The sequence below is a fragment of the Euleptes europaea genome, chromosome 17 (assembly GCF_029931775.1).
Source record: "Euleptes europaea isolate rEulEur1 chromosome 17, rEulEur1.hap1, whole genome shotgun sequence".
NCBI lineage: Eukaryota > Metazoa > Chordata > Lepidosauria > Squamata > Sphaerodactylidae > Euleptes > Euleptes europaea.
In genome coordinates, this window is record NC_079328.1 from 14,803,900 (window position 1) to 14,830,513 (window position 26,614).

Consider the following 26,614-nt stretch of genomic DNA (forward strand, 5'->3'; position numbering starts at 1 on the left):
TTAGTAAAATTCATTTTTGCCAGCTTGTCCCAATATGCGAAGGTCTTTGACCACCTCATTTTAAATTCTTCCACATCCTTCCCATGAAGAGAATCTGTTAAGTCCCTCTCCTCCTCAAACCATGCCCTCCCCAGGCTTCACCCCCCAAAATTAACACTGATTTACTTTGAGTGGTAACAAATGCATTGATATTAAGCGAAATAGCTCTAGTTCCAAGCCATAAAGTATTAATACATAATTCAACCCATGCAGGTAATATTGGGTGGACGTTTCCACCACCATTTTATTTCATTTGTTCTGTTGTAACCATCATGCAGGTTTTATGACCCTGAATATACACATGTGCTAGGCTTGCCAGCTCCAGGTTGGGAAATACCTGGAGATTTAGGGGGTGGAGTCGGTGGAGGGTGGGGTTTGGGGAGGGGACGGACTTCAATGCCATAGAGTCCAACTGCCAACGAGGCCATTTTCTCCAGGGGAACGGATTTCTTTCGCCTGGAGATCAGTTGTAATCACGGGAGGTCTCCAGCCACCACCTGGAGGTGGGCAACCCTAACATGTGCAGATGTGGCAGGATTGCCATAGGGCCCAATGGTGCTTCCTTCCTTCCTGCCCCCACCACTGTGAGCATGCTTGGGAAATGTCCAGAATGGGAACCCCCCACATTTCCTGCTCCCCCATCCAGCCCTTCTTCATCATGGGGCTCTGACAGAGATAAGAGACTGGGCCCAGGAGTGGAGTGGGGAGTCTGGCCTTAAAATCCAATTGCAGTACAACTTGCTCTCCGGCAACCCTTGCGCACGCAGGGCTGTGTTCATATAGGGAAAGCACCAGATTGCCAGGTCCCTCTTTGCTATTGGCGGGAGATTTTTGGGGCGGAGCCTGAGGAGGGCGGGGTTTGGGAGGGGAGGGACTTAAATGCCATAGTCCAATTGCCAAAGTGGCCATTTTCTCCAGGGGAACTGATCTCTATTGGCTGGAGATCAGTTGTAATAGCAGGAGATCTTCTGCTATTACCTGGAGGTTAGTAGGAAAAAAAGACACCACTGTACTACTATCAGGAGATTAGGAAATCAGTACAGGGGCGACAAAAATGTACAATAACAATTACTGTTAAGTGTAACCAATGTTTATCCTATGGTGTCTAAATACAACTATACATATAAACATACAGTGTTATGTACAAGCATACAAAAATAACAAGCACAACCAAACAAGTCCACATGGATGGTGGCACAGACACTAACAAAATTCACAAAAATGCAAGGTCTTTGGCAAGGTGCTGCATTCTTCTATAAGTCCCATGCAGGTAAGTGTGCAAATCTAGCAGAATTTCAAAATACTGGATGCATGTTAGTTCCCACGAAGGGTAGTTATCATTAAGGCTGCCTTAATGATAACTACCCTTCGTGGGAACTAACATGCATCCAGTATTTTGAAATTTAATCTTTAAGATGTGCAATATTAGAGGAATCTATATGAAGGACTGATGAAGAATTCTACCCATAAGAATTTGAAACGGCCGTATCCTCCATCAAGTTACTCCTCTAAAATTGGTATTTCTGCTAGATTTGCACACTTACCTGCATGGGACTTATAGAAGAATGCAGCACCTTGCCAAAGACCTTGCATTTTTGTGAATTTTGTTAGTGTCTGTGCCACCATCCATGTGGACTTGTTTGGTTGTGCTTGTTATTTTTGTATGCTTGTACATAACACTGTATGTTTATATGTATAGTTGTATTTAGACACCATAGGATAAACATTGGTTACACTTAACAGTAATTGTTATTGTACATTTTTGTCGCCCCTGTACTGATTACCTGGAGGTTGTCAGAAAAAATAGACACCACTGTACTAGTACTGCAAAGTAAGGAAATAAGTACAGGAGCGACACAGATTATAAACAAAGTGCAAAAAAGTCTATTAGTGAGCTACCAAAATAACATCACATAATACAAAGTTCCACAATCTATACATCAATATCCTATCCTTGTTAGGTTAAGGCAGAAAGTTCTTGCATAAGTTATTCCAATGATTCTTGCATATAATATTTCCAAAAATGTCAGGTGGGTGTGATCCTGAACCCACCTGACGTTCTTGGAAATATTATGTGATGTTATTTTGGTAGCTTGCTAATAGACGTTTTTGCACTTTGTTTATATGCTGTGTCGCTCCTGCACTTATTACCTGGAGGTTGGCAACCCTAGGAAAAACACATATTTTTCCTTTGACAATTTCATTTTCTAGCCTGAATGCGCTGCTGGCCACTGAAAACAGGAGTTTCCCAGTTGTATTTAGAGTTGCCAGCTCAGGATAAAGAAATACCTGGAGATTTGGGGGGCAGAGCCTGAGGAAGGCAGGGTTTGGTGAGGGGAGGGACTTCAACACCATAGAGTCGAATTCCCTAAGCAGCCATTTTCTCCAGGGGAAGTGATCTCTATCGGCTGGAGATCAGTTGTAATGGCAGGCGATCTCCAGCTAGTACCTGGAGTAGGGTTGCCAAGTGCCCGGTGGTGGCGGGCAAGCTCCCGGCAATTCGCCCCTCTGCCGGCCGCCTCGCGAGAACCCTTTTCCTCTTAGTTTAAGGAAGTGCCCTGCACCCACAGCCCCATAGCCTCCCGCCGGAGCAGAGGAGGGGCCTGGTAAGCCTAACCTGGAGGTTGGCAACCCTAGTTGTATTCTATTTACTTGTTTGCATTTTCCCTACCAGGAGCTCAGAGCATCTTTACTCTGAAAAAAAGCAGTCCTGTCTTTCCCAGCTCAAAAATGCCCTCCCCCTCTACTGCCTTTCTTCATCTAAATCTTGAAGGATGCCTTCCTCCCCGATACACAATCAGAGTTCAATTAGGGAAGCGGCAGCAGAAGCTTAATCCAAGGGCTTCGTGGCCTCCCTCGCTGCGTGCCCATAATCCGCTGCCACCACCCTCCACCCCGCCACATTCCTCTCTCCGCCCTGCCTGCCTCTTTCAACCCCACGGTGAGCTTTAATCGTGCCGTAGCCGAGATCGGGAACACAACGAGGCCTTGGGGGCGGCTCCTCGTCTCGACTACAATCTGAGAGCGGCGAAACATTCCCTGCTCGTCTTGATAAGTGGGAATGACCGATCTCCATTTATACATTAAATATAGGCATTAAATATAGTTTTGGCCCTATTGGCCAGCTGGAGGCTGAACCCAGGGACTTCCTCTGCTGAGAACTGTTCTCTGGGGAGGCATGCGGAAAGTACAGTTTAGGCTGAACCTTTTTGTGCTGTCCCGGCTCAGCTGATAATGTGTGAAATAGTAATAGATGCAAATGCTTCTGAGCATGTGCCAAGGACCTTCTTTATTGAGTTAATACTCCAAGACCCCTCAAACACAAACACTCGTAATAGGGTTGCCAACCTCCATGTACTGGAGAAAGAAGGGACCTATGCTGAAAATAGTGGCAAACCACCCAGCAAACAAAGTCTGCCTAGTAAACGTTGGGATGTGACGTCACCCCATGGGTCAGGAATGACCTGGTGCTTGCACAGGGGACTTTTACCTTTAGGGGAAGAAAGACGGCACAATCCACAAAGACCACAGCAGGGATTAGGGTTGCCCTCCTCCAGGTACTAGCTGGAGATCTCCTGCTATTACAACTGATCTCCAGCTGATAGAGATCAGTTCCCCTGGAGAAAATGGCCACTTTGGCAATTGGACTCCATGGCATTGAAGTCCCTCCCCTCCCCAAACCCTCCCCTTCTTAGGCTTCGCCCCCAAAACCTCCCATTAGTGGCAAACAGGGACCTGGCAACCCTAACTCCGAAAAATGTATAGAGTTGCCAGGTCTGAGCGGGGAGGTACCTGGAGATTTAGGGGGTGGAGCCTGGGGAGGGCGGGGGTTTGGGGAGGGGAGGGACTAGGTTTGCCAATTGGCCAGTGGGGGCAGGCAAAAGCCCACCAATCCACTGGGCTGTGCACACACCCCTCAGCTGGTCAGCGGGCAAAAGAAGGCTGGGTGGAGGGGGAGGCGCATGCCGCACCAGTGTCACTTCCACATTTACCCAGACATGATGCATATGCTCTAGCAATAATCTCTGCCGATAATTTATGGAAACCATAGAGTTCCGGCAGAGATTTCTAGAGTGTCCGCAGAAGTGACATTGGCACATCGCGCGCCCCCATCCACAGCCCCGCAAAGCTCTTGCTGGTGGAACAGAGGACATGGCAATCCTGGAAGGAACCTCAGCAGGGTATAGTGCTGTAGAGTCCACCCTCCAAAGCAGCCATTTTTGGGAACTGTTTGTTGTCATCTGGAGAGCAGTTGTAACAGCAGGAGATCTCCGTGCCCCACCCGGAGGTTGGCAACCCTAACAGTGTCTCTGCATTCAAAGATCCTCAAGCCTACTGCAGTCAGAGGCCTAGGGAACTCCAATTCTTTTGTAGGGTTTCCAACTCTGCCTTGGCAAATTCCTGGAGATTTGGGGGCAATGTCTGGAGGGGTGGAGTTTGGGGAGGGACCTCAGCAGGAATGTAATTCCATAAAGCCCACCTGCTGAAGGTGGGAACTGATCTCTGTAGTCTGGGCAACAGTTGTAATGCCGGGAGAACTCCAGGCCCCACCTGGAGGCTGGCAATCCTAATCATCTGATATCAAACTGGAGAGTCTCAGTCATGGTGTGGCTCACAGGTGCTTGCATGAGGAAGATACCTGATGATTGTAAGTAGGGTTGTCAACCTCCAGGTACTAGCTAGAGATCTCCTGCTATTACAACTGATCTCCAGCCGATAGAAATCAGCTCACCTTGAGAAAATGGCTGCTTTGGCAATTGGACTCTATGGCATCGAAGTCCCTCCCCTCCCCAAACCCTGCCCTCCTCAGGCTCTGCCCCAAAAACCTCCCACCGGTGGCGAAGAGGGACCTGGCAACCCTAATTGTAAGTGCTCTGGAACACCTTCATCAAGCTTCTCTTGTGTGACCCTCCCTGGCACTCCTTGCCCAGGCAATGAGTACATGGCTGCTTTGGAGGGTGGCGTCTATGGCATTATACTCTGCAGAGGTCCCTCCCCTCCCCAAACGCTGCCCTCACCAGGGTCAACCCCTAAAATCTCCAAGTATTTCCCAATCCAGAGCTGGCAACCCTATCTTTGACAGACCCACTTCCCTCTCTCGTCCCCTTTTATCTAACAGGGAAGAAAGCCCAAATCTTCCCATAACAGCCTGGATCGTGGCACTTCCCCCAATGAAAGCACCAATCCAAATATTTCTTCAATCCCAACAACTCTGCAAGGGACTCCAGCCAATGGTACTCTTTCTCCCGCTAGTGCCCAGGCAAAACAAGGTGCGTACAAAGGGTCTTTCAAGCCACATCATTTTGTAGCTGTTCTGCCCCTGAAAACAATGAAGTGCTACTCTATTTTATAATTCCGCTCTGCTGCACTGTCTTATATTGCTATCGTTTTACTTTTCTTTGCTGTTTGGTATCTTGGCTAGGACAATAAAGTGCAAGCATCTGTTTCTTCCCCCTCTCATTCTCCCCTGTTGGTTTATGAAGCCATAAGCCTGGAGATCGGTACTCAACAGATGTAAAAGATCCTCTGGGACTCGGGTTCACGTTTTGCACATGTGAGGGTACGCGTGTCCCACGTGTCCTAGCCTACCCGCACTCCTCTGGGTTGTTTGGAGGAAGTGTCGATACATGTCATTATGAAATAATCTGTCATTTCCTGCTGTGGAAGTGGGAGGCCCATGCCGTGTTTATAAAATTGCTTAGTGCAGGGGTCCCCAAACTTTTTGAGACGGCGGGCCCATTGGGAATTCTGACACCGCATGGCGAGCGCCACAACAAAATGGCTGCCCCAAAATGGCTGCCTCAGGAGGCGGAGCCGGGAACAAAATGGCTTAGCTTCAGTAATACGGTGCCGATCCTTGTGCTGCGGCGGCAACATTTTAAAACATCTGCACAGCCAATCGGATCTCCAATAGTCAGTCGGAAGCCTTGCTGGGTGCTCTTTATGTATTTTTGTGTTTTTTTTTGTTTTCTTTTTATGTGATTATAATTTGTTATGTTTTTCTTACAAAAACTAATAAAAAATTATTTTTTAAAAAAGGAAGCCTTGCTGGGAAAAAGCTCTACCGGGCCCCACCCACTTCCAAAACATACTTGGTGGGCACCAGAAAGGGAAGTCAGCGAATGCTAGGGTTGCCAGGTACCTCTTCACAACCAGCAGGAGGTTTTGGGGACAGAGCCTGAGGAGGGCAGGGTTTGGGGAGGGGAGGGACTTCAATGCCATAGAGCCCAATTGCCAAAGTGGCCATTTTCTCCAGGTGAACTGATCTCTGTCACCTGGAGATTAGTTGTAATAGCGGGAGATCTCCAGCTAGTACCTGGAGGTTGGCAACCCTAGCGGGAGCCATGGGACTAAATGGCTACAAATGTGCTCTAGATGCAAAGGGTCCCTGGAACAATTCATGCTGGCAGTCACATGAACACACGAAGCTGCCTTATACTGAATCAGGCCCTTGGTCAGTCAAAGTCAGTATTGTCTACTCAGACCGGCAGCGGCTCTCCGGGGTCTCAGGCAGAGGTTTTTCACATCACCTACTTGTCTGGTCCCTTTAACTGAAGATGCCAGGGATTGAACCTGGGACCTTCTGGCAGTCCCTATCTGGCAGTGTGATATGCCCAGGTACCTGGGCACAATGGAAAACCAGAGAGAGGGTGCAAAAGACGAGCAGGGTTCCCTCCAGGTACTCCGAGGCACCGTGCTCGGTTGTCGAGAGCCAGCGTGGTGTAGTGGTTCAGAGCGGAGGAGACTCTAAACTGGAGAACTGGGTTTGTCTCCCCACTCCTACACATGCAGCCTGCTGGGTGACCTTGGGCTAGTCACAGTTCTCTCCAAACTCTCTCAGCCTCACCTACCTCACAAGGTGCCTGTTGTGGGGAGAGGAAGTTAAGGCGATTGAGACGCTTTAAAGGTAGAGAAAAGTGGGGTATAAAAATCAACTCTTCTCCTCCTCCTCCTCCTCCTTCTGTATTCCTTTCCCACAAAAGAGAATCTGGTGCCATCGGGCTTGACTCCATGAAGTTCTCTCCTCTCACTTGATGCCCCCACTCTCTGGGGAAGTAGCACAGGCCTCCCTCTTGACCTGTTTCCTTCGAGGCTTAGCCGTCCCTCCCTGTCCTTGTTTGGAAGTTTTCCTACAGTAGGACCAGCAGCCATTCAGTGAATGGTTTGCTGAGATCCCCTGGGAAATGCAGGGAACACAACGAAGTCCAAGAAAATCAAATATTTTGCTCTTTTATTTTCGTGTTCCTACAACAGAGTTATAATGGCTCCCCCCTCCCCCCACAAGCATGCTCAGTAACTGGATCTTGAGGTGTGCCTGCTTTGCTGTGTACCTTGAGTCTCAGCTCTGTTTATAGTTGCCAACCGCCAGAGGGGACCTGGAGAGCTCCTGGAATTACAATTAGGGTTGCCAACCTCCAGGTACTGGATTAAACAAATAAGAGCATCACTATGCCTGTATCTAGTAGGTTTGGAAATCAGCACAGTCAAGGTACAAAATTACAAAATTATTATTAGCGATTCGGACAGATTACAACAAGTGTTATAAAACAACAACAAATGCTATCCTACTATGATACATATATACAATTCGAGAGGATTTTGTATATATGTATCATAGTAGGATAGCATTTGTTGTTGTTGTATAACACTTGTTGTAATTTGTCCTAATCACTAATAATAAATTTGTAATTTTGTACCTTGACTGTGCTGATTTCCAAACCTCCAGGTACTAGCTGGAGATCTCCTGCTATTACAACTGATCTCCAGCTGATAGAGATTAGTTCACCTGGAGAAAATGGCCGCTTTGGCAATTGGACTCTATGGCATTGAAGTCCCTCCCCTCTCCAAACCCCGCCCTCCTCAGGCTCCGCCCTCCAAATCTCTAGGTATTTCCCAACCTGGAGCTGGCAAACCTAAATACCATTATATCATTATAACAGTATAACGGTCTGTCGGGTTCTCTGGTTCTATCTTGCTTCCTGAATGTGGATATACACACCACAGAGCTACGTTTCACTCTGACTTTGCTTATTGAGATATTTGGACCAGATATAATAACAATCTGAAAAATGATTTTTGATGGTCCTAATCTGTTCCAATAATGAAGGTGGATTATCTGGTTAACGAACTGGCCCTGCTTCTTGTGTGTGTTCCAAAGCTTGGTCAGAAAAGCTGTATTTTTTAAATTTGAATAATTTTACTTTGTGGTGTGGGTTTTAAAAACTGGTACCACTGAGGTACTGAGTGAGAGCCAGCGTGATGTAGTGGTGGAGAGCGTGAAGAGCGAGGGACTCTATTCTGGAGAACCGGGTTCGATTCCCCACTCCTCCACATGAAGCCTGCTGGGTGACCTTGGGCCAGTCACAGTTCTCTCAGAACTCTCTCAGCCCACATGGAGGCAGGCAAATGGCAAACCACCTCCGAACATCTCTTGCCTTGAAAACCCTCTGGAGTCGCCATAAATCAGCTGTGACTTGATGGTACTTTCCACCACCACCACCACTGAAAAAGGCCTGTTGGCTGAAACATGTTTGGTTTTAATGATTTATTTATTTTACTGTTTGTACAGTATTAAAGTTTTGTTAATTTATCACATGTAACCGTTAAATATTCATTTTGTAGTTAGGCTTTTTGTCAACCTTCCTGGTTACCTGGGTTCGCTGTATTCCCAGTTTCTTTAAAAACTAAACAAAACAGCCCTTTTTATTCCAGAGATACAAGGGAGAAGGCATATTGCCACAACAAAAAGGGCCAGAAACGTACTTTAAAAAAAATGCAAGCTAGGAATTCAGAGAACCCAACACAGAGATGGTTATATCATTATAATGATATATTTGATTGGCAATTTTTTTTAAAGCTGGAAAAACCCTGATGCCCCCTGCAGGGAGGGGATGGCCCCTGCAAGGGGGGGCAGGGAAACCCCTTTCCTGCTGTGCTATATCAGCAGAAGTAACAGGGGAACTAGTACTACACAAGCCTGTCCCTGGGAGGGACAGAAAGAGAGAGAGGTGGGAGGGAGAGAGAGAATAGAGCAGATATCTACCCAAAAAGAGAACCTCACTGATGACTATGTTTGGTCTGTGGAACTCCCTCCCAAAGGATGGTCATCTGTTATTGTTGAGATATCAAGCAAAGTCTGTCCTGTTTAGTGAATGTCTGGAGGGATCTTTCTTTTATCATCACCGTTGCAATGATTTATAGGCTGGATAGATAGATAGATAGATAGATAGATAGATAGATAGATAGATAGATAGATAGATAGATAGATAGATAGATAGATAGATAGATAGAAAGAAAGAAAGAAAGAAAGAAAGAAAGAAAGAAAGAAAGAAAGAAAGAAAGAAAGAAAGAAAGGTAGGTAGGTAGGTAGGTAGGTAGGTAGGTAGGTAGGTAGGTAGAAAAAGAGAGAGAATATTTGCCTGTGCAATGCCTTTCTTGTTAGTGGGCATCCAAGGAAGCTTAGGATGGATTGGTGAATGATAAATGAATAAAAAATTCTGAACTTCCTTGGATCTCCACTGGATAGAAATTCACAGCACAGTTATTTTTAAAAATGCACACAAATAAATACAACTAATATGTCCATCACAGACTTCTTGGCTTCTCGGTAATTCTGTCTCCCTAGAAAACCCTGGAAAAATGTGGCTCTGGGGTGAGGAAGGAGGGGATAGCAGCTCTCAGGATTCTTTGAGGGAAGCTATGTGCATTGAAATGGGTTTCACATGACCTCTGACAGCTCGTGGTGATTGTCATAAGGGGTTGCCGTGAGGCAACCACCAGAGGCAGCAGGTGTGAGACGCTATGTAAAGCAGCCAAAAACCAGACGGGCATCTCTGCCCCACAGAGTACAAGCCGCCGTGAGCGAGTCCCACAACCAAATCGACAAAAGAGCAGGGCATCCCAACTCCACTGCCACCCCTCAGCATAAGAACATAAGAACATAAGAAAAGCCATGCTGGATCACACCAAGGTCCATCAAGTCCAGCAGTCTGTTCACACAGCGGCCAACCAGGTGCCTCTAGGAAGCCACAAACAAGACAACAGCAGCATTGTCCTGCCTGTGTTCCACAGCACCTAATATAATAGGCATGCCCCTCTGATCATGGAAAGAACAGGTATGCATCATGACTAGTATCCATTTTGGCTAGTAGCCCTGGATAGCCCTCTCCTCCATGAACATGTCCACTCCCCTCTTAAAGCCTTCCAAGTTGGCAGCCATCACCACATCCTGGGGAAGGGAGTTCCACAATTTAACTATGTGTTGTGTGAAGAAATGCTTCCTTTTATCTGTTTTGAATCTCTCACCCTGCAGCTTCAGCAGATGACCCCACATTCTAGAATTATAAGAGAGGGAGAAAAGCTTCTCCCTATCGACTCTCTCCATACCATGCATACTTTTACAGACCTTTATCATGTCTCCCCTTAACCGCCTTCTTTCCAAGCTGAACAGCCCTAAGCGTTTTAACCGCCCCTCATAGGGCAGCTGCTCTAGCACCCTGATCATTTTGGTCAAGAGGCGGTTCCTGCTGTTCTTTCCTTTTCCTCCAGGGCCCGGGCCCAGCAAGAGGGTGTTGCCAGTCTGGCAGGAGAAAGGACTTGATCCCCTCCAAAGTGGTGATCGCTTACAAGTCTGTGGTGTGGCAGCAGTACGGAGACGGGGGGAGGGGAGAGGCGCACTAGGATTAGAGGCAGTTTGTTCTGGGATTAAAGCATTGTGGAGACGTTATGCTGCTGCAGTAGCCCTGCTCTGCTTTACTGATCTCAGCAGGATTAATACTTTGTTTCAAAGGATTATGGTGATTATAAATGTTGTGGGTATTTCGGGATGGCAACATGCGGGCTGGAGGCAGCAGAGACGTACCGAAGCAACTGCAGCCTGACACAAGCAGGGGAGATCCATTCTGGTCCTGCTCGTCCCCACTGCAAGATACAGTTAATATGGGGTTCAGCAGCAAGGTGGGAGGGGGTCAACTTTCATTGCAAGGGGAGACCACTCCCCAGGGTTGGGAGGGTGGTCTTTTGTGAGTCAGACAATGGGGGGGGGAGTTAGCCACCTTACCTGCAAACTTCAATGCAATCATGCAACCGGCAGTAAGGTTGCCAACCCCCAGGTGGTGGCTGAAGATTTCCCGCTATTACAGCTGGTCTCCAAATGATGAAGATCAGTTCACCTGGAAGAAATGATAAGTGGACTCTATGGCATTATACCCCTCCCCTCTCCAAACTCCACCTTCCTCAGGCTCCACCCCTTCAATCGCCAGGTATTTCCCAACCTGGAGCTGGCAACCTTATCCGGTAATGATGCAGTGGCAGAAGTGATAACTCTTCAAACTTAGGAGGTTCTTCGACAAGGTCATCTGCTAGCCTTAAGAAGAGTTTTTTGACTCTCTTTTTTTTTAACAAAAAATGTCAGTAGAATCAGTGGTTTGTCTGGTCACATTCTTACACCGAAATTTCCTCTACATCTCTGAGCAGGGCATCCAAGTGTGACCTTTTATGCATGGGCTGTTCCCATCCTGGTTACCCCCTGACTACTTCAGGGCTTCATTTTAATTATGCATGTATATCCCGACCTTCAGAAGTCGCCTCGCTCTCCCCTCGTGTTTCCCTACGTTTTCAGGATGCTGTTTTACCCTGAGTTTAAAGTCTGCCTCGATCCCAAATTGAAAGCAGGTCCTGTGCAAACTTCGGGTTTTTCTCCCCACGCCCATTCTCACTTCTTCCCCCCCTTCAAGTGTCTGTTTCCCTCATCCAGCCCCTCCCCTCAAAGTCATTATCCAGTGCACTAGGAAAGAATAATGCTAGAATACCAAGAGGCTGCTTATTTGGTCAGTTTCAGTGAGTGTGGGTCAGTTTCCGTTCTTGGCAGGATGGAACTGGCTGGGCTGATTTGCCAACCTCCTCTTATAGGTGTCCTCTTATAGGCATGAAAGACTTTTTCTTTGTGAGTGCAAGAATACCAATGGGACAATGAATGTCACAAATGACCGTGGGAGTGTTTTTATGTACTTATGACCCCTGCATTGAGTTATGCAGAAACAAATTGGTTGGGATGGGGAGGGGTGTCTGAACCCTTCCCTACTTTGGCTGTAAAATGGTCATGGTTCAGATCAAATGAAAGAATCCCACTGTAGAACGGGGGGGAGGGGGAGGGGGCTGGTGACATTAAAAAAAACACCACTGCCAATTACAAAGCAGCATTTTCAGGAGGGAGGGACTCACACGTGGTTCAGAAGCTCCGCATTTTCGCTGGGGATGCATAATTGATCACAAGGTACTCCTGGAATTTCTTCGGGGCAAAAAGCCCTTCTGCGTAGTGTTTGGGGAATTGGACTGCAAATACTGTGCTGTTAGAGAGCAGCAGATCCAGCAGAAACATAAAAGGCCTGTGACTGAGTTGGCAACAAGCTAGATTGTTGTGCTGAAAGGAAAAATCCACTGCTGGTAGAAAGGAAGGGTATTAATGCTCAAGATAACTTAATGACGTAAAGGTGAGCAGCCTGTGGGACGAACAAGGGACATCTCTGCCTCAAACACAGTCAGACACTTTGCCCATTAAGCCCAGGATGTCTGCTTTGCACGCTGACAGGCAGCTATACTCTCTTCTCACTTGCATCCCTGAAATCAGACAATCTGTTTCATTTCTTCTTTTTAGGGACCCGAGTCTGTCCTGAATCACATGAACACATGAAGCTGCCTTATACTGAATCGGACCCTCGATCCATCAAAGTCAATGTTGTCTACTCAGACCAGCAGCGGCTTCCCAGGGTCTCAGGCAGGGGTCTTTCACATCACCTAGTCCCTTTAACTGGAGATGCCAGGAATTGAAGCTTGGACCTTCTGCATACCAAGCAGATGCTCTCCCACTGAGCCACAGTTAAGATCAATTACGCTTTGATTGAGAGGAATTCGAAGAGAGGAGGGACAAGAAGGGAGGTTCTACCAAATTTCAGAATTTCATTTTGCAGATGTTCAGAGGCTGCCATGGTCTTCCCAAATGTTCTCCTGCTAGAGGTAGAATCACCAACTTCCAGGTAGGGCCTAGAGTTCTCTGGGAATTATGACTAATCTCCAGATTACTGAGATCTGTCCCCTCCTCCCCCCCCCCCCCGAGGAAATAGCAACTTCAGAGGGTGGGCTGTATGGCATTATATATCTCACTGAGGTCTCTCCCCTCCCCAAACTCTACCCTGGCTGGGCTCCACTCTCAAATCTCCAGGAATTTCCTAAGCCGGAGTTGGCAACCTTAGTGAAGGAGCTGGAAACTGTGGGTGGAAGTGGGGAAACCTTAGGACCTGGGGGCGTAGGGTTGTCAACTTTGGCTTGGGAAATTCCTGGAGATTTGGCGGTAATGCCTGGGGAGGGCGGAGTTTGAGGAGGGGAAAGAGCTTAATAGGGAGGTGATACCATATAGTCCACCCTCCAAAGCAGCCATTTCCTCCAGGGAATCTAGAGTCATAGAGTGGGAAGGCACCACCAGGGTCATCAACCCCCTGCACAATGCAGGAAATTCACAACTACCTCCCCACACACACACACCCAGTGACCCCTACTCCACGCCCAGAAGATGGCAAAAAACAAACAAACAAAAAAACCTCCAGGATCCCTGGCCAATCTGCCCTGGAGGAAACCTGCTTCCTGACCCCAAAGTCAGGAATAAATAGCAACTTAAAAAAGAAATCAATTACCTCCTGCAAAAATAACACGAACCACCCCTTCAAACCCCGGTTCACTGCTGCCCTGCCCACTTTCTCAAGCCCTGCCCATTTCTTACCCGCCCATCACCGTCTCTCATGGCTGGAGATCAGTTGTGATTTTCACAGAAGTCCAGGCCCCCCTCCAGGTGGTAGCTGGAGATCTCCTCCTATCACAACTGATGTCCAGGCGCCAGAGATCAGTTCACCTGGAGAAAATGGCCGCTTTGGAAGATGGACTCTATGGCATTATACCCCACTGAAGTCCCTCCTCTCCCCAAACCCGGCTCTCCTCAGGCTCCACCTCCAAAATCTCCAGGTATTTCCCAACCCGGAGCTGGCAACCCTAACCTGGAGTTTGGTAACTCTGGGGGGAAGAAGATGTGACTGAGGAGCAGGGAGGCTATGTGGGGCAGGGAAAATGTCTGTGTGAGTGGAGAAAACTACCCAAGGAAGATTGCACCCCCCCTTTCCCCAGCTGTTCCTCCCTCCCCCTCTTCCCTCTCTTGCTGCTGCTACAGCCCTCTTCTCTTAGTCTTGCTGCGGTTCACAGCTAAACAATGAGGAACAAAAGAATGAATCACAAGCAGTAATAGGAAGCATGAAAATAGATCTGACTTTGAGCGGTGCAGCCGTGCTGCCCACACTGGGGGAGGGCTGCGTGTTCGGAGGAGCCAGGCTCTCAGTGGAGGACGCTGAATGGGTCAGTTGGGGCTGAACACCGGGAAGGAGCCGGGACGCTGCCGACCCCTTCGAGCTCATACTCCTTCTTGGTCGGAGCAATGGTCCCCTGTGCTGCTTGGCGAGGCATGCTCTCTAGCCAATGTGGTGCGGTGGTTTGGAGCGGTGGACTAATCTGAAGAACCGGGTTTGGTTCCCCACTTCTCCACGTGAAGCCGGCTGGGTGAGCTTGGGCTAGTCACAGCTCTCTTAGAGCTCCCCCAGTCCTACCTACTTCACAAGGTGTCTGTTGTGGGGAGGGGAAGCGAAGGCAACTGTAAGCTGGTTTGATTCTTCCTTTAGTGGTAGAGAAAGTTGGCACATAAAAACCTACACCTACTCCTACTCCTCTTCTTCGTCGTCGTCTTCTTCTTCCTGCTTCCCCCACCACTATTGCCCATACCAGAAAAGCCCTGTTGGATCAGACCATTGGAGTCCATCTCGTCCACCCTCCCGATTCCAAGGACCAGAGCCAGCACGGTGCTTTCCAGAAGCCTCAGAAACTGGGCCTGAAGGCAACTAGCTGTCCGTTCCTTTCTATTGATACTTCAGCAACTGGTATTCAAAGATGCTTTGCCTCGGATCATGGTGGTTCCATTTAGTTATCTATCATGGCTCATAGCTGAGGACTGACCCATTCCAGCAGGGTGTAGTGCAGGGGTGTCAAACATACGGCCCGTGGGCTGGATCTGGCCCCTTGAGAGCTTTTATCCAGCCCGCAAGCCCACCAAGGTAGCCACCACCACCCCAGTCCCACTGCGGGCTCACCTGCCAAGGCAGCCTCCACCCCTCTCTTGATCTCGGCTGGTGAGCCCACTGCAGACCACCCTCCCCACTCTGTCTGGTCTGGCAAGGCATGGCTGGTCTGGTAAGGCATGGCTCGGCCTGACCAAGTGATGTTTATGGCATGTCCAGCCCTCGTAACAAATGAGTTCAACACCCCTGGTGTAGTGGTTAAGAGTGGCGGACTCTAATCTGGTGAACCGGGTTGGTTTCCCCGCTCCTCCACATGAAACCTGCTGGGTGACCTTGGGCTAGTCACAGTTCTCTCTGAACTCTCTCAGTCCCACCTGCCTCACAAAGTGCCTGTTGTGGGGAGGGGAGGGGAAGGCAATTGTAAGTAGCTTTGAGACTCCTTAAAGGCAGAGAAAAAGTGGAGCATAAAAACCACCTCCTCTTTTTCTTCTTCCCTATTAGTTTTCCTTTAACCCTCTTTAAAAGCCATCTAAGCCAGTGGGCAATCCACCTATTGTGGCAATGAATTGTGTACATTAATTGTGTACATTAATTGTAAGACATGCGAAGATATTCTTTCTTTTGCCTGTAAATGTAATTGGTGGGTCCCAAATTCTGATATTATGAGAGAACTCTTTCTTCCCCTTCCTCTACATTTGGCATCGATTTATAAACCCCTGTCATGTCTCCCATTAACATGCTTATGAAGGCAGAATTGTACACCTGCTCTGCCCCGCTGTTTCACCAGCAGTATGGACTGGGGGTGGGGGGGCTGTCTGTCTGCCATCATTTCCCACCACAATGCGGCTCATCAGGCTGAAGATGAGACAACCTACTGAAAAGAAGTGCTTACAAAAGTCAGATGCATGATTTGGACTGTGATTGCTGGGTTCTTGTCACTCGGAGCGTTTTGACTCTCATTTGGGGAAGGGAGCTGACGGAAGCTGCCTTCTCCTTACCAGCCCTCCTTCATCGCAAGGGGGCAAACTGTCCCCCCATGGAGGGGGCCAGCGTGAACACTGATCAACGGCTCTGAGATTCAGTGTTTGCATGAGATCCTTTTCCTTCCAAGGCAGGCATCCCCATTGGAAAATTAAACCCTGCGAGGAGGAGGTGTCATTGGGGTGGCCAGCCTCTGGGTTAGGAAACTGGACATTTGGGGAGTGGAGTCTGAGGAGGGCCGGGTCTGGAGAGGGTCTTCAATGGGGTATAATGGCATAGAGTCCACCCTCCAAAGCAACCCTTTTCTCCAGGGGAACTGATCTCTGTTGCCTCGGGATCATTTGTAACAGTGGGAGATCTCCAGGCCCCACCGGGAAGTTGGCTAGCCTAGGTGTCATGCCAATCATTGCTTGGCACAGCAACTGACTTAAAGGAAGGGAACTGCTAGGCTGGCAGAGGGGGTCTACCAGCGCTAACTCAAACCCCCAGGTAGACCATGAACGCTGGTCTCTTGGGGATTTGAGTGCTGAAGCAAACACTGCAATGTGGAGCCTCCGGGGGCAAACCCAGAAATTATGTAATCGTCATGTGAGGCCGCCAGCGCATGCAATCCCCTCTCTGGAGCAGTCCAGTGAATTGGTGGGTAACTGCCCGCAAAAACCACCCACCTGGTAACCCTATCAAACACACGAGGATGTCCATCGTTTCCTTCATCTTAATAGCTCCTGTTCCATCTTTGAACACATGAACACATGTAGCTGCCTTATACTGAATCAGACCCTTGGTCCATCAAGGTCAGTATTGTCTACTCAGACCGGCAACGGCTCTCCGGGGTCTCAGGCAGGGGTCTTTCACATCACCTAACTGCCTAGTCCCTTTAACTGGAGATGTGGGGGATTGAACCTGGGACCTTCTGCGTGCCAAGCAGATGCTCTACCACTGAGCCACAGCCCCTCCCCTTCTCTCTAGGCAGACAATAGATTCCCTCTCTTTTTTATAACCAGAAAACAGGTGGTAGCGTGAGAAGAGCTAAAAGGCAGGCAGCGTTTCTGTTAGGGTTGCCAGCTCTGGGTTGGGAAATACCTGGAGATTTTGGGGGTGGAGCCTGAGGAGGGCAGGGCTTGGGGAGGGGAAGGAGTTCAATGCCATAGAGTCCAATTGCCACAGCAGCTGTTTTCTCCAGGCGAACTGATCTCTATCAGCTGAAGATCAGTTGTATTAGCAGGAGATCTCCAGCTAGTACCTGGAGGTTGGCAAACCGAATCTCTGTCCCAGATCATTCGGTAGGCTTTCCAGGGCATTCTTTAAAAACCTACACAACCAGTTAGGCCAAAGAAAGTTTCCCTATATTATAGATCAGCTATTCTATTTCCAGTTGAATTTGCAGGCCTTTTCCACTGCGTTTTTCAAGTGTTTTCAAGCCTTTTTCCTTTGTTGGATGTTACCAGGTTTTTCAATTACAAGCTTAAATCTGGGGGGGAGGGTAGCAATAAAATAAGTGGGGGGGGCACCTGTCATGCTGCTATGCAGTCCTCAGTGGGTGAAGATTTTCATGCCATGAAGGTCAACAACATCCCCTGATAATTGTGTGTTATATGCCATCAAGTCTCTCCCGGTGTACGGATTAATGACCTCCAAAACATAAGTGTGTTTTTTATTTTTAATGTGTATTATTTTGTCTCTTGGACACTAGTGGTTAGAATACTAGCACCAAGCAAGTCTGATTTTGAGTTGGCGTTGGGGTGAGATTTTGGGTTGGCATTAGGGTTGCCAGCTCTGAGTGGGAGAAACATTTTGTAGATTTGGGGGGGTGGAGCCTGGGAAGGGGGGCTTGGGGAGGGGAGGGACTTCAGCAGGGTATAATGCCATAGAGTCTTCCAAAGCAGCCGTTTTCTCCAGGGGAAGTGAGCTCTGTTGTCTGGAGATCAACTGTAATAGTGTAGGGTTGCCAGCCTCCAGGTGGTGGCTGGAGTTGTCCCGCTATTACAACTGATCTCCAGGTGACAGAGATCAGTTCACCTGGAGAAAATGGCTGCCTTGGAAGACTCTATGGCATTATACCCAATTGAAGTCCCTCCTCTCCCCAAACCCCACCCTCCTCAGGCTCCATCTTCAAAATCTCCAACCTTAATACCCAACATGGAGCTGGCAACCCTATAATATTGGGAGATCTCCAGGTCCCACCAGGAGGTTGGCAACCCTAGTTAGCATTGAGGTTGGCCCTGTTGGACACTACTAGGGTTCTGAATCATGACAGCAGTGGCAACAAGACTGGCTCCCTACAGGAATGAGATCTTCCTCCCTCCATATGAATAGTTTTGCCAACCTCTAGGAAGTACAGGTAAGGCTGATGATATTCAATCAATCAATCACAAATTTATAAAAACAAGGTGTATTAAGTGCAGTGAATGACATACAACACACAAATCTATATACAATCCTATGTAAACAGTCCTAAAGGGTACAAATCTCAAAAGTTCCACTATGAGTAATCCTCATAGAAGAATGGCGAGGGAATTTGGTATAAGCAGTCCCATACAGGTACAAGTATCCAACAATGAACTGCAACAAATCTTCATAGAAGAGTAGCAAGGGGGACGATCGTTTCTGTTCTTCCTCAGCCCCGTTTATTCAAAGCCAATTTGTAAGCATTCAAAATTCTCATATTATTTCCTTTCTCCCATAGGGATGAAAAAAGCAGCTATGCCAAATAAATCTTGTAGTGTTCCCCTAAGGGATACTCTATTTCCGATGCATAGTTGCACATATGCTTAAAGCCGTTCCCAAAGGGATACAAAGAGTACGGCTTTAAGCATCCAGGTGGAGCCTAGAGAGGGCAGGGTTTGGAGAAGGGAGGGGTTTCAGCAGATATAATGCTGTGGGGTTAGGGTTACCAGGTCCCTCTTCAGCACCGGTGGGAGGTTTTTGGGTCAGAGCCTGAGGGGGCAGGGTTTGGGGAGGGACTTCGATGCCATAGAGTCCAATTGCCAAAGCGGCCATTTTTCTCCAGGGGAACTGATCTCTATCGGATGGAGAACAGTTGTAATAGCAGGAGATCTCCAGCTACTAACTGGAGGTTGGCAACCCTATGTAGGGGCCAACCTCCAAAGCTACCATGTTCTCCAGGCAAACTGATGTATGTAGTCTGGAGATCAGTTGTGATTCCAGGATATTTCCAGGCCCCACCTGGAGGTTGGCAACCCTAAGCCCCAGCCAGCAAGGCATGACTGAGGAAGGGCTGCCAGCCGATGGCCAATGTAAGTCTATACTACAGTGGATGAAAGTTGTCTCAAGAAGACCTTGATGCCTCCTCATGAGAAGAGATTCTGTTAAGTGTCGCCAAGTGCCACTGGGGTCCCTTTCCTCCCTAGGTTCCATCTCCAAATCTCCAGAAGCTTTTCAACCTGGATCTGGCTACTAGGGTTGCCCGGTCCCTCTTCACCACTGGCGGGAAGTTTTTGGGGTGGAGCCTGAGGAGGGCGGGGGTTGGGGAGCGGAGGGACTTCAATGCCATAGAGTCCAATTGCCAAAGCAGCCATTTTCTCCAGGTGGACTGATCTCCATTGGCTGGAGATCAGTTGTAATAGCATCTGGAAGTTGGCAAGCCTACTGGCAACCCTAACAAACATGCTTGTTTATAAATGAAAAACAGCAATAGGAAGCTGCCGATTTGAGTAGAGGAACTGGAGGGGAGATGAATTGCTTAATCCCTCCAGGGATTGGTGGGAAAAGGGAAATGGGTTGCCGTTGATGTCACACAATCCAGACAACAATCTCCTACTGAACTATGTTGGAAATCTGTATTATTTTAATTATAACACTTCCAGCCTGCCTCGTCCACTGTCTGCTTTAAATTTGTTAATGAAAAATAGAACAAAATCAGTACACTTTAAAAAAAAAATGCTAAAAAACAAACGCAGCTTTTTTCCGGAACACAACAATGTGTATTTGGAGGGCAGTGTCAATGTTAATGAACCACACAGCTATACTGAAAACGTCTTTTATGGCTTCCTCCTAATTTTTGGACAGAAGAATGTTTCTTATTATTAATAAATACATTCTGCATCAGGAAATGAAGATTGTAAACATGTGGGTGAAGGACATTTTCCCAAGGTCCTTTTTAAAAAGAGGAAACAATGGCATCGAAGTGGAGCAGCTCTTTATGTTTTACATCCTGTCAGCTGCAGAAAGATTCAAGGCTTATTTTCCCACCAGTGCAGCTACAGCTTCATTCCTGGGATGCTTCTCTCCGTGGCCAGCGCATCCTGCCTGGGATCACTTAGAGGAGTGAGCTTATCACGATGGCCTCCTGGCCTTCTGACAGAAAAAGGAGGTAATGGGTGCCAACTTTTCCCTGTAATTCCCGAGGAAGTAGAAAATAAACTTTCTGCAGGATTGAGGTCTACACTATCTAGGGCTGCCGGGTCCCTCTTCACCATTGGCGGGAGGTTTTTGGGGCGAAGCCTGAGGAGGGTGGGGTTTGAGTAGGGGAGGGACTTCGACGCCATAGAGTCCGATTGCCAAAGCGGCCATTTTCTCCAGGTGAACTGATCTCTATCAGCTGAAGATCAGTTGTCATAGCAGATCTCCAGCTAGTACCTGGAGGTTGGCAACCCTAACACTATCACCTACTGGTTGCTACAGATCTAGGGTTGTCAGCCTGCAGGTGGGGCCTGGAGATCTCCCAGAATTACAAGTGATCTCCAACTACAGAGATCAGTTCCCCTGGAGAAAATGGCGTCTTCAAAGGGTGGACTCATTGGAATTACAACCCGCTGAAGTCCCTCTCTTCCCCAAATCCCATCTTCCCCATGCTCCCCTCTAGGTTTGCCAGCTCTGGATTGGGAAATACCTGGAGATTTTGGGGGTGGAGCCTAAGGAGGGTGGGGTTTGGGGAGGGGAGGGACTTCAATGGGGACTAATGCCATAGAGTCCATCTTTCAAAGTGGCCATTATCTCCAGGTAAACTGGGGTTGCCAGCTCCGGGTTGGGAAATACCTGGAGATTTTTGGGGCGGAGCCTGAGGAGGGTGGAGGTTGCGGAGGGGAGGGACTTCAATGCCATAGAGCCCAATTGCCAAAGCAGACTATTTTGTCCAGGTGAACTGATCTCTATCGGCTGGAGATAAATTGTACAAGTAGGAGATCTCCAGCTAGTATCTCCCCCTCACTATTCTTCTGAGAACCACTTTTGGACTTTACCCTTATGGGATGTTTGAAATCTGAATTTCAACCTACTATTGAGAAGACGACTCTAGATAGGATTGTGGAAATTATTACCTTGTAGGATCATAAGCATAGGATTGTAAACAGTATTATATGTTGTATGTTATATGTCTTTCACTGCACTGAGCACTGGTTTGCGATAAATTTTGTATACCCGAGACTGTATTGTAATTGTGATTGACTTCAATTGAATTAGCCGTATCCATACTTATTTCCTGACAGTAACTGGAAGTTGGCAACCCTAAGGTAAATTGATCTCTATTGCATGGAAATCAGTTGTAATCCCTGTAGATCTCCAGCCACCACCTGGAGGTTGGCAACTCTACTGACCACTGAAACAAAAACAAGTGAGGAAGGGACTTTTTTCTCTTGTACAGATATTCTACAAAATGTAGAAAAGGTGATATGATATTCAAGGAACAGGCTGAGGAATCTTCAGTACCACATGAATGTGCCACATTATTCAGCCTAAGCTGAAATCACTTAAAAAGATGCTGGAGTCTTTTCAGCTAGAAGAGTGGAGAAAATAGCTCTCCCACTCTGAATCTCATGGGTTACTCTGAGCAGTGGCAATACAAACACTGGCCTCAGCTGAATGGATCATCTCATGCTAGGGTTGCCAACCTCCAGGTACTAGCTGGAGATCCCCTGCTATTTCAACTGATCTCCAGCCGACTGAGATCAGTTCACCTAGAAAAAATGGCAGCTTTTGGCAATTGGACTCTATGGGAAGTCCCTCCCCTCCCCAAACCTGGCCCTCCTCAGGCTCCACCCCAAAAACTTTCCACTGGTGGCAAAGAGGGACCTGGCAACCATATCTCATGCCCCATATAGGGTTGCCCCCTGGCCAGTCATAGAAAGGCCTAATGAGTAGGATTACCCTCTCCAGGTTGGGAAATACTTGGAGATTTTGGGGGTGGAGCCTGAGGAGGGCGGGGTTTGGACAGGAGAGGAACTTCAATGTTATAGAGTCCAATTGCCAAAGCGGCCATTTTCTCCAGGGAAACTGATATCTTTCACCTGGAGATCAGTTGTAATAGTGGGGATCTCCAGGCATTTCCCAACCCAGAACTGGCAACCCTACTCTCGATGAAGAGAAGCTAAAGAGTCAGGAATTTTCAGTTTAGAAAAAAATACAACGGAGAAGGGGACATGTTAGAGGCCGATAAAATTATATACGGGGTGGAGGAAGGGAAGAGACAGAACTTTTTCTTCCTCTGTCATAATGCAAGAACTAGAGACATCCTGTTAAGTCAATGGGCATTAGATTCAGGACAGACCAAAAAAGCACTTCTTCATTGAAATTAACCTGTGGAATTCACTGCCACAAGATGGTCACTAATTTAGTTGGCTTTAACGGAGGATTAGATAAATACATGGAGGATGACGATATCAATGGAGGCACTATACTAGTGGTTGGGGGGTAGCGGTCTTGGCCTCTTTGTCCCTGGAGATCATTGGTCTGATCCAGCAGGGCTCCCCTTACTTTTTTCAAATCTGTCCACTTGCAGTGACAAGGACACACAGAGTAAAATGAAGTTTATACAAAGGAAAGTTAAGAGTTCGTCTGATATGCCATTCATGAAAAATGCATTTAAATTAAAAATGTAATTAAGCTATATAAAGGAGCCTGGAGAAGCACAAACAAAATGACCGGCCGGACATTTGCAGACATGGGCAGCGTCTCATAGATCGACGACGGCCAAATTACTGGCTCTTTGGTGACCTCATCAGAGCCAGCGTGGTGCAGCAGTTAGGAGCGGTGGACTCTAATCTGGAGAACAAGGTTTGATTCCCCACTCCTCCGCATGAAGCCCGCTGGGTGACCTTGGGCTAGTCACAGTTCTCTGAACTCTCTCAGCCCTACCTCACAAGGTGCCTGTTGAGGGACGAGGAAGGGAAGGTGATTGTAAGCCGGTTTGATTCTCCTTCAAAGGTAGAGAAAGGTAGAAAAAGTCGGCATATAAAAACCAAATGTGATTTAGATCCTATTATTGTTAGGTGGATCTGTAACTGGTTGACAGATCGCACCCAAAGTGTGCTTGTTGATGGTTTCTCATCCACTTGTAGAGAAGTGACTAGTGGAGTGCCTCAGGGATCTGTCCTGGGCCCTGTGTTGTTCAACACCTTTATAAATTGGTTCTTGTAGGTTATCCGGGCTGTGTGACCGTGGTCTTGGTATTTTCTTTCCTGACGTTTCGCCAGCAGCTGTGGCAGGCATCTTCAGAGGAGTAACACTGAAGGACAGTGTCCTACACACAGCCCGGATAACCTACAAGAACCAATGAACTCTGACCGTGAAAGCCTTCGACAATATCTTTATAAATGATTTGGATGAAGGAATAAAGGGGATACTTATTACATTTGCAGATGATACTAAACTGGGAGGGGTAGCAAATATGGTAGAAGACAGAGTCAGGATACAGGATGATCTTGACAGGTTAAACTAATAAAATTGGGCTAAAACCAATAAAATGCATTTCAACAGTCATAAATGTAAAGTTTTGCATTTAGGTACGAAAAATCAAATGCTTAATTTTAGGATGAGGGAGACTTGTTTTAGCAGTAGTGTGTGCGACAAGGATCTTGGGGTCTTAGTAGACCAAACACTGAACATGAGTCAGCAGTGTGATGCGGTAGCTAAAAAGGCAAATGAGATCTTGGGCTGTATCAACAGAAGTATAGCGTCCAGAACACGTGAAATGATGGTATCACTTTGTTCTGGTTAGACCTCACCTAGAGCATTGTGTTCAGTTTTGGGTACCGCAATTTAAGAAGGATGTAGACGAGCTGGAACGTGTCCAGAGGAGGGCAACAAAGATGGTGAGGGGTCAGGAGACCAAGTCCTATGAGGAAAGGTTGAAGGAGTTGGGTATGTTTAGCCTGAAGAGGAGAAGACTGAGAGGGGATATGATAACCATCTTCAAGTACTTGAAGGGCTGTCATATAGAGAATGGAGTGGAGTTGTTTCCTGTTGCCCCAGAAGGTCGGACCAGAACCAACAGGTTAAAATTAAATCAAAAGAGTTTCCGTCTAGACCAGGGGTCGGCAAACTCATTAGTCAAAAGAGCCAAATATCAACAGTACAACGATTGAGATTTCTTTTGAGAGCCAAATTTCTTAAACTTAAACTATATAGGTAGGTACACTGTTTATTAACTTAAGAAACTTTAATTAAAGTTTTAAGTCTTAATTAAACTATAGGTACACTGAATAAAACTTGATATCATACTTAATAGTGATCTTATTTATTGATAAAAATTAAATTGTAAGTCCCTGCAGCTCAGCTGTTTGTCGGGGCCGGCCCATCTTCAGTTTGGACTGGGAGGCTGTGGCCGAGCACCTTGCCACGACCCCCTCTCAGCTGAGCTGCGGGGCAGCTCAGCTGTTTGTGGGGGCCCCCACACGTCTTCAGCTTGTCTGGGGCCCCGCCGTCTAAAAAAGCATTTAGAAAATTCTACAACATTTGCAGACAATCCTACAAGCCATCAGGAAATCTACAAGGCATTTTCTAGCATTGTAGCAGCTGCAAAGGTGAATTTTAGTAACAGATTTTTACAGTTCCGTAAGATGGAGACAACCCTGTGTTTTCTTATTTCTCCAGATAAAGCCAAATTTGAAGAACTTGATCTTTCCTGCCTATACTGGTTAGATTTAGAAAATCTGGAAATGGAGCTAATAGAATTTCAAGAAAGCTCTATCTGGAAAAATAAATTCTATGACCTGCTTGAAACACTTGAGAAGATAAAAGGGATGCCAAAGGACAGCACAGTTAGTTCTGAAAATGAAATCCTTAAAGTGTGGAATTCTCTGCCAAATAATTTTAAGTCAATGAAAGCACTTGGGATTGCTTTCCTTACTTTGTTTGGATCATCTTATGCTTGTGAGCAGCTGTTTTCAGCTTTGAATTATATCAAATCTGACACCAGAAACAGGCTAACAGATGACCTGAGTGCTGCATGTGTTGCTCTCAAACTTACAAAGTATGAGCCAAGGGTAGACAAATTATCAGCATGCACACAATAGCAAAAATCACTTTAATTGTTCAAAAAAATTGACGATGTCCTCAAAGATGTCACAAAAAGGGTGAATTACATCATGGCTCGTGCTCTGAATTGTCGACAGTTTCAAGCACTTCTTGAGGAGGTTCAGGCACAGTATAATTGTCTACTTATGTACAATAATGTCCGGTGGCTGAGCAGAGGACGAGTCCTGGAGAGATGCATGCCAAATGCAAACTTTTACCTTTCAATAAAAAGTTGTTTGTATCATTGAAAGCTCTGTTATTGTGTTTTTCTTTTAAGGCAAAAGATGTGAATGTATGAGTTGTTTTTTCTAAACTAAAATCTCAGTATTCAGGTTAAATTGCCGTATTGGCACTTGGCGATAAATAAGTGGGTTTTGGGTTGCAGTTTGGGCACTCAGTCTCTAAAAGGTTCGCCATCACTGGGCTACAGTCTCCAACTAGGATCTGGGAGTCCCAGATTCAAATTCCCACTCTGCCATGGAAGTTTGCTAGGTGACCTTGGGATGGTCGCACACTCTCAGCCTAACCTGCCTTACATGGTTGTCATTAGGATAAAATGGAAGAGAGGAGAATGATGTAAGTGGCCTCGGATCCCCATTGGGGAGAAAGGTAGAGGATAAATGAAGTAACTAAGATATGTGTAATATGTTACACATATGTGTAACATAGATATGTGTAATATGTTACAATGAATATTTTTATATACATAGGAACGGAACTGAAGAAGAATATTGAAACGATCGTCTTCCTATTCACCTTGATATGTATGAAACTCTGAACACATTATTGTGTAACTACTTTGGAACTTTTTATCCAAGAGGACTATTGAAGTTATTACTGTACATCATTGTATATAGTCTATGTGTTTCACCTTGTGTCTTCTTGCACTCAATACATGTTGTCATATCATGGGTGCTGTGTATGTGGTTTAATTGTCATTGATGTGATAGCCAGTCCTGCACTAACTTCCTTACCTTCGGTAGCAGTGCAGAGATGTTTATTTTGGTTGCTTAACCTCCAGGTGGTAGCTGGAGATCTCCTGGGATTATGACAGATCTCAAGGCAAAAGAGATCGGTTCACCTGATCTCGTTAGGGTCATTTTAGCAGCAAAATGGAAAGCAGAAAAGTGTTCCTCCAGAGAAGATTGGGAAAGCAAACTGGTGGAATATGCAATCATGGCGAAATGGACAAACTATGTGAACAAAAACACAGTCAAAGAATTCCATGACAA